The following is a 17,539-nucleotide window of genomic DNA, read 5'->3' on the forward strand; positions in this document are numbered from 1 at the left end:
ACACTCTCAGTCCTCAGAGTACTCAATCACGCAATACTATATATGGCTAATCCAGCCCAGGGAAGATCAATCCCATATATATACATAATAACTTACATTTAGTCACTCAGTACTGTATAGGGCCAATCCATCCTAGGGAACTCCTTCCCAAAAATATAAAATCAACAATGATCATTGTGTAGGGTGCAGACTCCGGGGGCTCCTTCAGCCCAAGCGCTATAATTAGCACGGATAACTCACATGCTATAGTATCAATATATTGATAATAAACAACAGAGGCGCTCCCGAGGTACCGCTTCGTAGTCCCAAAAGTAAATATGCAATAAGGGAGCTCCCGAGATACCTTCTCGTAGTCCCAAAAGTAAATATTCAACAGGGGAGTTCTTGAGGTATTGCCTCGCAGTCCCAAAAGTAAATATGCAACAGGAGAGCTCCCGAGGTATCGCCTCGTAGTCCCAAAAGTAAATACAGCACTCATAACCTATGGAACGACGAATTTACAGCAGGGAGTCCTACAGTTAAAGACTGATTACAAAATCAAGGACAAGGAAACAAGTGATTCAACTAAGCATGTTGCACAAATTATAAGTAAGATTTAAAACATATAGACATGCGACATTAGGCTAAATATGATGACGACACAATTCAACGGAATCAATTACGTTACAGTTCCTTCGGTGCACACCCACACACACGTCACCTAGCATGTGCGTCACCTCCAAACAATTCATATAAAACATTTTTTTAGGGTTTATACCCCCACTTCCAAGTTTAGAAATACTACTTACCTCGATCAAGTCGAATATAATGATGAGCAAGATAAACAATACTCCGGAATTCCGCATGTATCAACCTCCAAACACCTTCCTATCTCATCAATTCAAGCCAAACGATTCGAATATATTCAAACGAAATGCAAATTAATCACAATTTACTCTAATGCTTACAATTTAACAATTTATAAAAATTCTTAAGTCCGCTCGAAATTTCGACAGTGGGGCCCACATCATGGAACTCGGCAAAACTCACAAAATCTGACTACCCATTCAATTACGAGTCCAACCAAATCAAAATTATTCAAATTAGACCACAACTCGGCTTCCAAATCCTCAATTAAAGTCTATTAAATTTGCTACCATTTTCAACTCAAAACACTAATTTAATGATGAAAACAACAATATATTCATGTAATTTAACCAAAACTGAGTTAGAATTACTTACCCCAATCCATATGGTGAAAATCACCTCAAAAATCGCTTCAATCCGAGCTCCATAGCTCCAAATATGTTAAAATGGCCGAAACTTCGAAATATAGCTTCTGCCCAGGAAAACCAATCGCGATCGCAAATAACAAACTGCCCAATTCTTCCAGATAACCTCTAGTATAATAGTCATAATATTTTGTACAAAACTTCAAATGATAAATGGTTTAACTTTCTGAACACTAGGCATCAAGGGATACAACTTTTATTTTTGTAGCATCTCCAAATTCCTTATCGATTGGAATATATAAGCTTCCAAAGTCAACCCTCTGTAGCAGAGATTTCCTTCTACGCGATCGCGAAAAGGCTTCCGCGATCGCAATTCACAAGGCCCTAAACTACTGTTTGCTCTTCGTGAATGCGACCAAATGTTCGCGATCGCGATGCACACCTCTGTAGCCAAAAACCAGCAATTAAAATTGGCCTAGAAATGGTCTGAAACCACCCCGAAACTCACCCGAGCCCCTTGGGACCCCGTCCGAACATACCAACAAGTCTCAAAACATATTACGGAACTACTCGAGGCCTCAAATCACATATAACAACATCAAATCGATGAATCGCACCTCAATTCAAACTTAATGGTCTTTAAAATTTTCAACTTCCAAATCTCACGCCGAAACATACCAAATCAATTCGGAATGAACTCAAATTTTGCGTACAAGTCATAAATGACATAATGAAGCTACTGAAATTTCCGGAATCACAATCCAAACTTGATATCATTAAAGTCATCTTCCTGTCAAACTTCCAAACCTTCAATTTCTTACTTTCGCCATTTCAAGCCAAATTTAAGTACAGACTTCAAAATAAATATCCAGATACACTCCTAAATCCGAAATCACCATACGGAGCTATTGGAACCATCAAAACTCTATTGCGGAGTCGTTTGCACAAAAGTCAAACTTTGGTCATCCCTTTCATTTAAGCTTCCAACGTGAATTTCATTCATCCGAACTAATCCCGAAACACCTGAAAATCAAATCCGACAATACACACTGGTCATCATACATCTTATGAAGCTATTCAAGACTTCAAATAGTTGAAAGGAGCGTAAATACTCAAAACGACTGGTCGGGTCGTTACAGTTTCATAATATTGTATTGTATTATACTAGTATATCGTTTTAATATATACAATGTTTGAATGGATTGCATTGTTTGTCGTCGTTTCATAATGTCATGCACTAACAATATGAAGAATAAACTTATAATATTATTATTTTTTAAAAGGTAAGGTACAAGGTAAAATTATTGTATAAAAAGATAGGGTAAAAGATAAAATAGGATTATTTAATAATAAAGAAGGACAAGATTACAATTATTGTTCCATGAAGTGTCACTCTACGTCATTACGTAACGACGAATTTAAAAATAACAGTACAATAAAATTTAAATAACAATCAAAAATAAATATTATATTTAAAATAACTATACGATACAAGACAAACATGTAACAACCATCCAAACAAGTTGTTAAAAGCGTTATGGAAATTTCGATAGAGGCATGTGAATGCCATATGAAGTGCCGACTACTCTACTACTCTCCTTATATTATTAATTACTTCAATATTATTGGATATTCGTCTTATAAGTATACGCATATGCAATTTTATTATATTTTTCACGATTTGACTTAGTAGCACTAGCAAATAGCTGGCAAGCGGGGTTGTCAGAAATTATGTTATTTAAATCAGATGAGAAATCTTTAGGACCAGATAGATAATTGTGGCTTGCCTCGTTTATGGTTAGATAAATTATACTCCTTTTATTTTGATTCCTTTTGAGCAATAGTAGTTTTAATTAATAATTGATTTTTTTACAGATATCTCTAAGATACTCTTTTAGAATGGTTAATTATTTTGATGCCGAAAACATCCATGTATTTGTTATACCTAACAGCATTAGATAGGAAGAAAAACATAAAAATTGGAAAATTAATAAATCAATTCAATGAAAAGTAAAAGTAAAAGTAAAAGAGAATTCAACGTCACTTTCTTCATGTAACAAACCATGTTAATTTACAAGCAGTTTGATTAGAATAAAATCTTGTAGTGCAGGTAATACTAAGGAAGGGGAAAAAATTTACATGTATTTGGTATATGCATGTATTAATTTATTATGGTTATGATATAAGAATAAATTCTAATGGTGCCTGCATCGCGGCTCAATAAATTCTAATGAGCATATATTTTTTAATTACATAAAATTTATTTTAAAAAATTATGTCTAAATTCACACTAAAATTAAATAGTTTGACCATAGTATTCATGTGTCTATTAAAAATGGAACGGAGTGAGCAATAGCTATCTATCACCTTAAAACATGTAAGCTATCTATATTTTTTTAATTATAATATTTGTGATATACGAGTTTCTACAAATATTTTTTACAGGTAGAATTTAAACTCAGTTATATAGCATTAAATTAGTTGGAGTAATATTTTATTTGAATTTTATATTTATTAATTTTTAAATATAAAATTAAAAGTAAGCATTGGAGACAATTTAAAAAGGAAGTGATAGTTGGTCTAAGGAGATACGATTTATCATGCTTGGAAAGCTAGGAATTGAAAACTGTTTAAGGATGTTAGTGTAAATACAAGATTTTGTGCGGTACAGACACAAAAGAAGTGAAAGAGAGGAAAGATTTATTGAGGGCTTTAAAGGGAACTCATAGATGTATTTATCTAATTCAAAAGGTATGTAATTAGTTTCTTTGCCTGAGGCCTACAAGTTCATAGCACCCTTCCTGCATAATGGTTATCATTCTAGGTGCTCTTTAGGTGTATTATTTTGTTTGTTAATGAACAGTTCACAATTATTACCAAAAAATATTTAAAAAGGTAAAATTTATGGATTAAATGTTGAGAAATAGACAATCTTAATTATTTAGTATTCAGATATTAATATAATTATTTTAATATTTAGATATGTATTAATTTATAAGCATCCATGCATGTTCGCATGATTTAAACAACCCTATATAGCCAAATGTACCAAAATGATCGGCTGAAGTTGGATAAAGGCTGAGAACTCAGAAGAGATAATGTGCATATTTTCTTCCTATTCTTCTGATTCTTCCCCGAATTTATTTAACTAGGACTTTTACTCATATTTGTACAATACTATTGGTTATCTTTTTAAATAAATTGGTAAAAAACTGTTACAATTTATAATTTTAAAATTCTGGCAATGAGTAGACATCTTTTGTTTTTAAAATAAAAGGGTTCTATTAAAAGATGAAGTGGGTATGTTTTAAAAATTCAAAATGTTAAAGAGAGGTAGAATTTAGTTCCGAAAAAAAATAATAAAAGATGATGCGAAGAAAATGTGAAGCATGTGTAGTGTCCCATTAATCGCGGGTCAAACGTTTTCATATTCTATAATGTTTTCTCTTTTTAGTATATAATACAATACTAACTAATATTATTTTGTTAATGTAGTTTATTAAGATCGGACAAGATTGATAAGTCTCAACAATTCTATAAATGATAAGTCTCAAATCCTTCCTTTGTAGGCAGTTTGTCTACTCCAACTAACTTACAGAAGGATCAGCCTTCTTCGTGTCCGGGTCTTTTACTAGTTTGTGAAGGTATGTTCTTCTCTAACTTGCTTCACTCTTCCCCCCCCCCCCTTTATATGTTGTTCCTTGAGCCATATATTAGGATATTTTCTTTAATAAAAAAGAGAAGAACAAAAAATTTGAAGGAAAAAGTAGCTATCATAATTTAATTTCCTCGTTGCTTCTTTAAGAAACTAAATTTCAAACAAAGAAGTAATTTTAAGAAGGTTAAGACGTCTGAATCTGAATGCACATTTACATATTAAAAGGCGTATTAACATTTGAATACTAATTAAATAATTAAGACCGTTTATTTTATCAACATCTAAATATATAGAACATGATTTTATTTAAATGTTAATAAATATAAAATATTAATTAGTTTAATACTATATCAATAAATAGTTTTAAAAATAATATGATAGTTGGTGATGATTACGGATGCCGCCTGGGAATGGTGGTTGGTGGTGTTTTGGTTAGTTGTGGATAGTAACTAGTATTGTCCGGTAATAATGGTTGGTCGTGATAATTGTAAATGGTGGTTAGCAGTGATAATTGTTGTTAGTGGTTGTAGTTGAGGATGATATTTATGAGTAGTGGTAGTTGATAATTGTGGGATGTGATGATAATTGTGGGATGTGATGGTTAAGTGGATAATGTCTGTCTTAATAATATATATATTTAGATCTATTAAGTAAGTGATTGTAAAATAAGAAAAATAAATACACTTACTGATTGAATTCTATATGATGAATCACAGACCTAGAAAATAAATATACCTAATAGCTAAGATTTGAATGATTACGGTTAAGATTGTGCACCAAAGTACAAATAAATAAGCCTTAAATTATTTCATTTTTTTGGTTTTCTTTAAAATTTAGGGGGAGGATAAACCTAGACAGTAGACACGTGCAACATGAAGTAATTTGCTTTAATACTCCTTATGTTACAATTCATTGTCTTCTCCCTTTTGATTTATTTAATAAAAAATATTAACTTTTTATATTTAGTAAATTTTTAACACAACATTCTCATATTACCTTTAGAATGTGTTGGCTATAAGAAAACTATTTTCTGAAAAATATCTTTCAATTTTTTATATGTTTAGTTGGTTTCAATGGATGGTTTCCACTAGGGCATTTGTATATAAACCTATTTTTGGGGTCACAATTGAATTTATACCGGTATTGCACAAAACTTTGCAAAATGTACCCGCCCGAATCCGTCAGAATCTGAAGTAATTCAATCTCTTTAATGCAAGTTCTGAAATCAAACTAAAGTTCTCCTATCTTTCTGCTACAACTTCAGAAATTCAAATCTTATGTAGTTCAAGCTCTTCAAGTGTAACGACCCGGCCGGTGATTTTGAGAATTTAAGTCCCCTTCGGTAGCATAAGGCCCTGAGCAGCTTCGTATTATGTGTATTGACTTGCGTGTGTAGTTGAATTCAGTTACCGGATAATTCGGGGTGATTTGGGACACTTAGTCCCTAAAACGGAAGTTTAAGTCTTAGAATTTTGACTGTAGTCGGAACTGTGTGAAGAAGACTCCGAAATGGAGTTTCATCGGTTTCGCTAGTTCCGTTGGGTGAGTTTGGACTTTGGAGCATGTCCGGACTGTGAATATGAGGTCTGTAGCTGATTTAAACTTGAAATAGCAAAAAGTTGAATTTTTGGAGATTTGGACCGGAAGTGGACTTTTTGATATCGGGGTCAGAATGCGATTTTGCGAGTTGGAACAGCTCCGTTATGTTATTTGGGACTTGCCTGCAAAATTTGACATCATTCTGGGTTGGTTTAATTGGTTTCGGCGCGAGTTTTAGAAGTTGGAAGATTTGAAGGTTCATAAGTTCGATTCTTGGTTCGATTCGTAGTTTCACCGTTGTTTGATGTGATTTGAGACCTCGAGCGAGTCCGTTTTAGGTTATGGAACTTGTTGATATATTTATACGGGGTCCCGGAGGCCTCGGGTGTGTTCCGGGCGGGTTACGGGTCATTTTCCCCTATGTTTGAACTGCTGGTTCTCGTGTTTGATGTCCTTCTTCGCGATCGCGAAGATCCTTTCGCGTTCGCGAAGTGTCTTTGCTGACCACCTCAATTTCCTTCTTCGCGTTCGCGTAGTACGCCTCACGTAGCTCTGTATAATTTCCTTCATCGCGTTCACGTCCTCCATTCCGCATTCACGTAGAAGATAACAGGCCCAGAGCACTGGAGGTCGATACTCTTCGTGTTCGCGTGTTTCCCTACGTGTTCGCGTAGGTTTGCGTCTCTTTTTCTCCATGTTCGTGAGCGTGTCTTCGCATTCGCGAAGCACTTCCTGGCAGCCTTGATATTTCTTCTTCGCGAACGCGTCCCTTTCTCCGCATTTGCGATGCTTTTAGACCTGGGCAGAATATAAGTTTTCCAAATCGAGGGTTAGGCCATTTCTATCATATTTTGACTTGTAGAGCTCGGTTTTGAGCGATTCTTTGTGGGATTTTCAAGTAAATCGATTGGATAAGTGTTCTTCACCTAGAATTTAATATATTTCATGATTTTATCTTTATTTTTATCGTTTAATTTGTGTTTTGAGTTGAGAAAATGGTGGTTTTTGAAGAAAAGTTTCAAAATAAAAAATCACGATTTGAGGGACGAAATGGTATCGGAATTTGATAATTTTAGTATGGTTGAACTCGAATCGGAATGGGTGTTCGGGTTTTGTAAATATTTGTCGGGTTCCAAGGTACGGGCTCGGAGGTCGACTTTTGGACCGATTTTTAGATTTTGATAAAGATTGAAGCTTTATGATCCAGAATAGTTTCTTATGAATTTTATTTGTTCTTTGAAGTTATTTTGATTAGATTTGAGCCGTCCGGAGGTCATTTCACCCGAGGAGTTTATTTTTGAGTATCGGTTCGTCTTCTTTGAGGTAAGTATCTTGCCTAACCTTGTGGGGGGGAATTTTCCCTTAGAATTTGAGTCTTTTATATTGATTGTAGTCCATGTATGCGAGGTGACGAGTGTGTGCTCGGATTTATTTGTGAAAAGTTGGCCTTTTAGGGCTCTTAGGTCCTTATATTCACTGAGTATGAAGTTATTCTTGATATGATTACGTTCCTATTTACTAGTTTCAGCTCTACATGCCTTAATTAGAATTAATTGCTCTAGGATTCACTCTTATTGCCTATTTGACTCTTATTTAACTTAACTAAAGATTTTACCTTTTCTATCGCCTTGCTATCTTTTCATAACTACTTATATTTATTTGGAATTAATTGACTCGTGTTAGCTTCCCTATTGTTGAATTGTATATTGTGGGATCGTTGCTACATATTAGTTTTCCATTGTTGAGTTGTTTTCTTTACGCCTGGCATTTCTTTACTGTGGTTATTTTTTGTGAATTGATTCTACCGTTTCTTTGTGATTTAAAGTTCTTGAGTTCATTTACTTGTCATACTTTGTATTATTGTCATTGTTGTTGTTGTACTTGTTGTGGTGATGCACGAGGTTTCTGACGTGCGGTTGTTGACATTGTGATGAACGAGGTTTCTGCCATGTGGTTATTGTTATGGGGTTGCACGAAGTTTTTGCCGTGCTGTTGTTACTATTGATATTTGCATATGTGGCGTGACAAGGCGGGATATATATATATATATATATATATATATATATATATATATATATATATATGGGGGGAGGGATGTGCATATGGCGAGACAAGATGGGAATATTATTATGCACGTGGGGCGAGACAAGGCGGGCATTTACTTTACTATTGTACACGTGGAGAAACAAGGTGGGCTATGTCAGGAATTGATTTGTGATGATTTGTGATGGCCTAGGGGCATTCTTGTTGTTGATATATGTGTAGTGGTACACTTATTTCTGTGAGCTTTATCTTGTGAAAGTTGTGAGAAAACATTCTACGTGTTGTCCGTTCTTTTTCCTTATGCTTATTTGCTGGTATGGACCATGTTAGGACACTTGCACAAGCATACACGTAGTTAAGCACTCTTATTGGATAGGAGGTTTTCTTGATATTATTGAGCATAGATGCTCACCCTTGTTTACTTGCCTTCTATGTGAGAATGGCTCTATTGGGACGTGAGTCGTTAGTGCGGTTATGAAGTATTATGAGGGCACAGGATGCCAAGTGTTAGGTTCGGTACCTCGTGGAGTTTGTTGACTAACACCTGATGTAAAAGCGGTTGTAGTTACTAAGTTATTACTTGTCCTTGTTGTATTTATGATTCCGGATTTAGGTTGTGTTCCATTCACTTTTCTGTGTCATTTTTATGGTATTCCGCTGATACTTGTTGTTTCCTTTCTTATTGCCATTACTGTATTGTTAGCCATATTGCATAGTCTTTATGTAGATATCATATTTTTGTTATTCCTATACTTATACTTGTTCAGTTTATTAGACCAGTGGGTATCTTGACTGTTCCTCATCACTACTCCACCGAGGTTAGTCTTGATACTTACTGGGCACCGATGTGGTGTGTTCATGCTACTCTTCTGCACATTTTTATGCAGATCCAGGTATTTCTTCATTAGTAGTTGTGCGGGTCGTTACTGTGGAGACTCAAGGTAAACCTGATATTGCGTTCGCAGGCTTCAGAATCACCTTCAAGTTTCATTTTGTACTGTTTATTCTTGTACCAGGACAGTTATATTTAGAAGTTTTCTAGCAAAACACTCTGTAGAGCTTATGACTTGTACTACCGATTTTGAGAATTGTACATTTTAAGAGATTTTTATTTTAAATTGTTTGATATTATTTAAATAATGTTGTTATTTCAATTAATATTAGGCTTACCTAGTCCCTAAGATTAGGTGCCATTACGATACCCAAACGGAGGGGAAATTGGGTCGTGACAAATTGGTATCAGAGCTCTAGGTTTATAGGTGATACGAGTCATAAGTGAGTTTAGTAGAGTCTTGCGGATCGGTACGGAGACGTCTGTACTTATCTTCGAGAGGCTACAGAACTATTATATTAGGACAGTTTCACTTCCTTCATTCCTATCATGCGAGTTCATTGATCCCGAAGTTTGAACTTTTTGTCACGACCCAAAATCGCACCCGTCATGATGGCGCCTATCTCAATACTAGGCAAGCCGAAAATCTCAACAAACCACAATTTCTCTCAAGATTGAAAATATAATATTTAAATACAATACAAACACTTTCCAAAACCTGGTGTCACTGAGTACATGAGCATCTAATATGATTACAAGTCTGGAAAATACTCATACTATAATAGTCTGAGACCAAATACGGTAAATAAAGAGATAAAGGAAGAGAGACAAGGTCTGTGGAACATGACAGCTACCTCAAAATCTCCTAAAAATCAACCGCAGAAGAATCAATACCCGCTATGTCCGGGAATACCTAGATCTGCACACGAAGTGCAGGGTGTAGTATGAGTACAACCAACTCAGCAAGTAACAATAATAAATAAGGAACTGAAGATAGTAACGAGCTACACAGTTATGGTTCATTTCCAGTAATCCCAACAAAGAATAGACATGCTATCAAATCTGGCAGTTTAATGTCAAATCAATTTTTATACAGTTCCTGTTCATGTAATCCGTATATCAACAATCTTTCAGAAATTTCACAACAATGACAGATAGCAACTAAGTGCAATAACAAATGGAATTCAAGTACAACCTCTTAGGACAACAATCACTGCTTGGGCTCCCAGCCGTTATCACTCACTCAATAGGTACCCGTGCTCACTGGGGTTGTACAGACTCCGGAGGGGCTCCTACAGCCCAAGCGCTATAATCTGCACGGACAACTCACATGCTATAATATAAATATCTGAATCCGCACGGCCAACTCACGTGCTATAGTATAATATAAGGATCCGCACGGCCAACTCATGTGCTATAGTATCAATGTCTCACAATCAGGCTATCAATCTCACTCAGTCATAAATCTCTTCAGTCTCTCGGGATCTCAATAATCATGAATTCAGCCCAAACAACAATGATATGATGTATCAACAATAATAACATAGACTGAGATAAAATGTGCAAGTAAAAACTGAGACTGAGTACATATAGCATTTAGCAGGAAATTCAACAAGTACGCGACCTCTGTGGGTCCCAACAGTACTATCACATAGCCTAAGCATGATTTCTAACATGATTTACAGTCAAATTTTGTCAACACATAGACAGCATATAGCTAACAATAAAATATTCAACTTTACAGTTTCCCGGGACGGACCAAGTCACAATCCCCTCGGTGCACGCCCACACGCCCGTCACCTAGCATGTGCGTCACCTCCAAAATAATCACATGATACCAAAATCCGGGGTTTAATACCCTGAGGACCAGATTTAAAACTATTACTTACTTCAAGCCGTGAAATTCTTATTCTACAATGTCTTTTCCTCATGAATTGGTCTCCAAACGCCTTGAATCTGGTCATAAATAATTTGTTTCAGTCAATAAAATTCATTGGAAAAGGCACCCAGCCTATTTCTACTTTGCCTTGTCGTATGGCTCCCAAGAAGCTTAGAGAGTTAAAAGAGCAGCTTCAAGAGTTTCTTGAGAAGGGGTTCATTAGACCAAGTGTGTCGCCTTGTGGTGCACCAGTGTTGTTTGTGACGAAGAAGGATGGAAGTATGCGATTGTGCATTGATTATCGCCAGTTGAACAAAGTCACCATCAAGAATAAGTACCCATTATCGCGTATTGATAATTTGTTTGACCAGATGTAGGTGCCAGGGTATTCTCTAAGATTGACTTGAGATCTGCGTATCATTAGCTGAAGATTCGTGCTTCGGATATTCCGAAGACGGCTTTCTAGACTAGCTATGGCCGTAATGAGTTTTTGGTGATGTCTTTCGGCCTGACTAACGCCTCGGCAGCATTTATGGATTTGATGAATTGGGTATTCAGGCCGTATCTTGACTCATTTTTCATCGTCTTCATTGATGATTTATTGATCCACTCACGTAGTATGGAGGAACACGAGAAACATTTGAGATTAGTGCTCCAGACCTTGCGGGAACAGAAGCTTTATGCCAAGTTCTCCAAGTGCGAGTTCTGGTTGGATTTCGTGTCGGACTTGGGGCATGTTGTATCAGGTGGATCCCAGGAAGATTGGAGCAGTCCAGAATTGGCCTCGTCCCACCACAGCGACTGATATCAGGAGTTTCTTGGGGTTAGCAGGTTATTATCATCAGTTCGTGGAGGGTGCTCCGTTCAGATAGTCGGATGATTGTGCGGCGATCTTTCAGAAGCTCAAGACCGCTTTGACTACAACACATGTGTTAGTGTTACCTTGCAGTATATGGATGTATACCGTGTATTACGATGCTTCGCGCGTTGGCTTGGGGTTGTGTATTGATGTAGAAGGAGCGAGTTATTGCATATGCTTCACCTTAGCTGAAGCCCCACGAGAAGAATTACCCCCTTGCATGATTTGGAGTTGGCTGCGATAGTTCATGCTCTCAAAATCTGGAGGCATTATCTATATGAGATTTACACCGATCATCATAGCTTACAACATTTGTTTAAGCAGAGGGACCTTAATTTGAGGTAGCGCAGGTGGTTTGAGTTACTGAAGAACTATGATATTACCATCCTTTATCATCCGGGCAAGGCGAATGTGCTTGCGGATGCCTTGAGCAGAAAGGCCGAGAGTATGGATAGTTTGGCATTCATTTCGGTGGAGGAGATGTCATTGGCTTTGGACATTCAGTCCTTAGCTAACAGGCTTGTGAGGTTAGATGTTTTAAAACCCATTAGAGTTCTGGCATGCGTTGTGGCTCAGTCTTCATTACTTGAGCAGATCAAGGCTTGTCAGTACAATGATCCACACTTGTTAGTTCTTAGAGACACGATACTACAGGGTGGTGCCAGGGAGGTTACTTTCGGTGAGGATGGTGTTCTGTGACTCCAGGGTCGCCTATGTGTTCCAAATGTTGATGGCTTGAGGGAGAAAATTCTAGAGGAGGCGCACAATTCTCGGTATTCTATTCATCCAGGTGCTACGAAGATGTATTGCGATCTAGGGTAGCATTATTAGTGGCGAGATCGACTTGATACTTACTAGAGGTCGAATAATAATATAAATACATAAAGTAGACATGGTGAGTGTACAACAAGTAGCAGCGAAGCAAATAAAGTGACTACAGTAAGTCCACACATGAATCTATATCAAATCACTAAATACGTCATAACCGTCCTACATGTCGCAAACTCAATAGTTACACAAACAAAATCTAGTTCAAATTATTAAGCACGAAGCTGCCGAGGCGAATAGCCCGATCCCATAGGAGTAGTGGTACTCAACACTGCCAAGGTGAACGACCCGATCCCATAAATTACCAACTTGCCGAGGCGAACGACCCAATCCCATAAGAGTAGTATTACTATCATGTCGAGACGAATGACCCGATCCCATAAGAATAATTATTGTCACTGCCGAGGCGAACAATCCGATCCCATAAGAGTAGAGAAATTAACCTCGCTCGTGGAAGCACTTGGGAGACGAGAAAACACAGATTTATAGTTTATCAAGTATTTCCCAACTTTTCTAAAGTAAGAAACTAAGCCGATATCTCCAATTTAAATCCTCAATCTCAGTCCTAATCAAGATAAATAATACACATGATAGGCATAAACAATATAATTAAAGGCATGATGTGAATCTAAGTCTACCTGGACATATCATGAAATATAGCTACGTACGGACTCTCGTCACCTCGTGCGTACGTATCTCCCTACAACAAGTTACACACAACAATAATACATCTAAGGGGATAAGTTTCCTCTTACAAGGTTAGGCAAGAGACTTACCTCGGTTCCAAGTCCTCAATCCGGCTCTTCAACATCACTAGAACTCCTAAAACGACGTCGAGTACTCTGAAACTAACCAAAAGTCGTATAAGCTAATAAATATATGTTCAAGGGTTCATAGTTTAGCTATTAGAGTAATCACCCAACCCAATTTGGAAGATCCCTAAATTTCACCCCCTGTCCCACGTGCCCGGATTCCGAATATTTTCGAATATAAATGTTACACATGACCTCACGAACTCAAATATAAAACTTATTACCAATTACATAAAACATTTTGTGGTCAACTCTTATTTTTACCAAACCTTAGTTTCTATCAAAATCTTACAATTTTCCCCTTAATTTCATGTTAAATCTACCTATAATCCATGTATGTAACTAAAGAATTGATAGGGTTCACTTACCTCTTGATGTTGATGAAAATCCCCCACAAAATTGCCCAAGACCAAGTGGGAAATGAGAGAAAAGAGACCAAGACCCACATTAAAAATCAATTCTGCCCAGTGATTTCTTCTTCGCGATCCTAGAAGAAGCCTAGCGATCGCGAAGGCATAACTGGCCCAAACAATGGATCTCTTCTATGAGAATGCGAGGGAAGTATCGCGATCGAGAAGGCTTGCCCAGCCTGAGCTTCACGAACGAGGTCAACCCTCCGCGAATGCGAAGTGTAAAAGTGACTGAGTCTCCCCCAGGCCCTTGTTCTACACGAACGTCAAGGCTACCTGACCTAGACCTACATGAATGCGGACCCATGGACGCGAATGCGAAGGGAAAAAATGCACAGTCCCCAATTCCTTCTCCGCGAATGCGACTCTACCTCCGCGTTCGCAAAGAAGGAAACTAGAACCAACATTTTCAGATTTTCCAGACTTAGGTCTGGGTGGTTCGAAATTCACCTGATTCACCCGGGACCCCGACCAATCACACCAACAAGTCCATAAACATAATACGGACCTGATCAAACCCTATAAACACGTAAAACAACATCGAAATAAAGAATTGTACCCCAAAAACCAACTCGAATCAACTTATGAACTTTAAACTTTTCAATTAGCTCCGAACGTGTCAAATCATGCTTAGACTACTCGGAATGACATCAAATTTTGCGTACAAGTCATAAATCACCATACAGAACTATTCCAAGTCTTGGAATACCAAACGGACCTCGATAACACCAAAGTCTACCCCAAACTAAATTTAAAGAACTAGAAAACCTTCAATGAACCGACTTTCCACATAAGCGCTGAAATGCTCCTGGATTACCCGAAACCCGATCCGAACACAAGCCTAAGTCCGAAATCATCATACGAATCTATTCGAAATTTCAAATCCCGGTTTGGAGGTCGTTTACTCAAAATATTGACTCAAGTCAAACTTGGCCCCCTTAGGCCACTATTAAGGAATTAAGTGTTCCAATTTCAACCCAAACCCTTTTAAACCTAAACCAAACATCCCCGCAAGTCATAAAATAATAAAATCATATACGGGAAGCTTTAATTAGGGGAACGCGGATCTAGTAAGTAAAACAACTGATCGGGTCGTTACATTCTCCACCTCTTAAATAAACCTTCGTCCTCGAACGGGTCTAGAATCATACCTGGAGTGCTGAATAAGTGCGAATATCTGCTCCTCATGTCCTCCTCGGCCTCCTAAGTCTCTTCCTCAACTGGTTGACCCCTCCACTTGACCTTTACCACAAAATCCTTCTTAGACTTCAATTGGCAAACCTGCCCATCAACAATGGCAACTAGCACCTCATCGTAACCCAGACTCTCATCTAGTTGAACCGTGTTATAGTCTAACACATGAGACATGTTGACATGATACCTCCGGAGCATAGACACGTGGAAGACCTCATGAACTCCAGATAGACTGGGAGGCAAGCAAGCTCATAAGAAACCTTCCCAACTCGCCTCAGCAACTCAAATGGGCTAATAAACCTTGGGCTCAGCTTGCCCTTCTTCTTGAACCTCATGATGCCCTTCATCGATGAGATTTTCAAGAGAACCTTCTGACCCACCATAAATGAAAAATCACACGCCTTCTAATCCGCTTAGCTCTTCTGTCTGGATTGTGTTGTGCGAATTCGCTCCTGAATCAACTTTACCTTCTCCAAGGCATCTTTCACTAAATCAGTGTTGTATAACTTATCCTCGCTGGGCTCAAAGCATCTGATGGGCGAACGACATCGGCGACCATATAATGCCTCAAATGGAGCCATCTTGATGTTGTACTGATAATTGTTGTTGTAAGAAAACTCGACAAAGGGAAAAAATCTATCTCACTACCCTCCGAAGCAAATGACATATGCTCTGAGCATATCCTCCATAATCTAAACTGTCTACTCCAACTGCCCGTCGGTCTGCGGATGAAAGGTTGTGCTGTGCTCTACTAGGGTACCCAACTCGATCTGTACTGCTCTCCAAAAATGTGAAGTGAACTGAGGGCCTCTATTTGATATGATGGAAACAGGTGCACCGTGCGACCGAACAATCTCTTGAATGTAAATATAGGCAAACCTCTCTTAAGAGTAAGTAGTACCACTGGAATAAAGTGTGTCGACTTGGTCATCCTATCAACAATGACCCAAACGACATCAAACTTCCTCAATGTTCGCGGCCAACCCAACAATGAAGTCCATAATGATGCGCTCCCACTTCCACTCTAGTATAACCATCTGTATAATAATAATTCACATGGGGAATCAACAATATAGACACCCCTAGTACTTCTATGAATAGAGTCAGTTATGAAAATTGTGCATTTGCTCGTTTCGTTTGTATCGTATTGATCATGCCAAAAAGAGAGAAAGGATAGCCTTAACATACCTGAGCCGATTTTCTTAACAATCCTTCTAACACACGTCAATTGCGACAACACGTAACGGCAGATCGAAGTAGGGGAAAATCCGTTTGATGTTCTTGAGAAAGATTACAACATACTTCCTTAAAATTGCAAAATCTCACGTTGCTAAGATGCTAAGAAATCTTTGCTTGAATTTTGTTGAAGCAATTCACTTTGCCAAAGCAAATCTGTATGACATCTTTCTTAAATGAATTTGATCAAAATCTTTCATGACTTTTCTTGAAGTGAATTACGTTGCCATAAGCCTATGTAAATGATTCATTATGAAGTCTTGAATTCCAACCGTAGTAACATGTAGTCATAAGCCTCAATTTCATTTTGTGAATTTAGAGAGCAATTCAATTTGCTGAAGCCCTTTTCATTTTGTAGTCATAAGGCTTAATAGCATCTTTCCACCAAAATGAGATAAAGTTGGACATCTCTTTAAATGATGCCACCACCTTCTTAAGGTCATGAAGAGATGGCAATTTGCTGCCAAATTTCCACACTCACACGTGGATATTTGTCCCCTAGTAATTATCCAAAGTTCACACTTAATTATTTTATACATAAATTTCTAATTAATCTCCCACTAAAATTTATTAATTATTCAATTATCCACATAATCAAAAATTATCTAAAATTACTTAAAATACTACTCACTTTTAGCACACTTTGTACACCTTACTATTATGGCCATGTGGTACTTTATATGGTACTAGTCCATAAATACCAAATATTATTGCCCGGACCGTATTTTTTTTCTCAAAATGACAAACTTCGACGAAGGCTCATTTTCTTCAATTCACTTACCCTCTCACCTTCACGAATTTACTTATCACTTGGTTGAAATAGCATAATACTTATAATTCCAAAATAATCTCATTCCCTAGATTACGTCGATTAATTTATGACGAAACTTTAACGTACAAAAATGCGGGATGTAACATCTCATTTCCGAGCTTTCATCAATTTATTTATGGCGTACTTTCACGTACGAAAATATAGGGTATAACAGATAACATCAAAATTCACTTCATCCCAAACTTAGGAAATTCTTAAACCTTCAA

At 37.3% G+C, this 17,539-nt stretch overlaps 1 long non-coding RNA gene across 1 annotated transcript; it reads left to right on the forward strand.

Annotated features, from left to right (window-relative positions):
- Positions 1-4,725: 4,725 nt before the first annotated feature.
- Positions 4,726-9,547, forward strand: LOC142171450 (uncharacterized). The gene is made up of 3 exons (XR_012701011.1): positions 4,726-4,855; positions 7,651-7,731; positions 9,339-9,547. It is a non-coding gene; the product is annotated as an uncharacterized LOC142171450 (long non-coding RNA).
- The last annotated feature ends 7,992 nt before the right edge of the window (positions 9,548-17,539 follow it).

The sequence above is a fragment of the Nicotiana tabacum genome, chromosome 17 (genome assembly GCF_000715075.1).
Source record: "Nicotiana tabacum cultivar K326 chromosome 17, ASM71507v2, whole genome shotgun sequence".
Lineage (NCBI taxonomy): Eukaryota > Viridiplantae > Streptophyta > Magnoliopsida > Solanales > Solanaceae > Nicotiana > Nicotiana tabacum.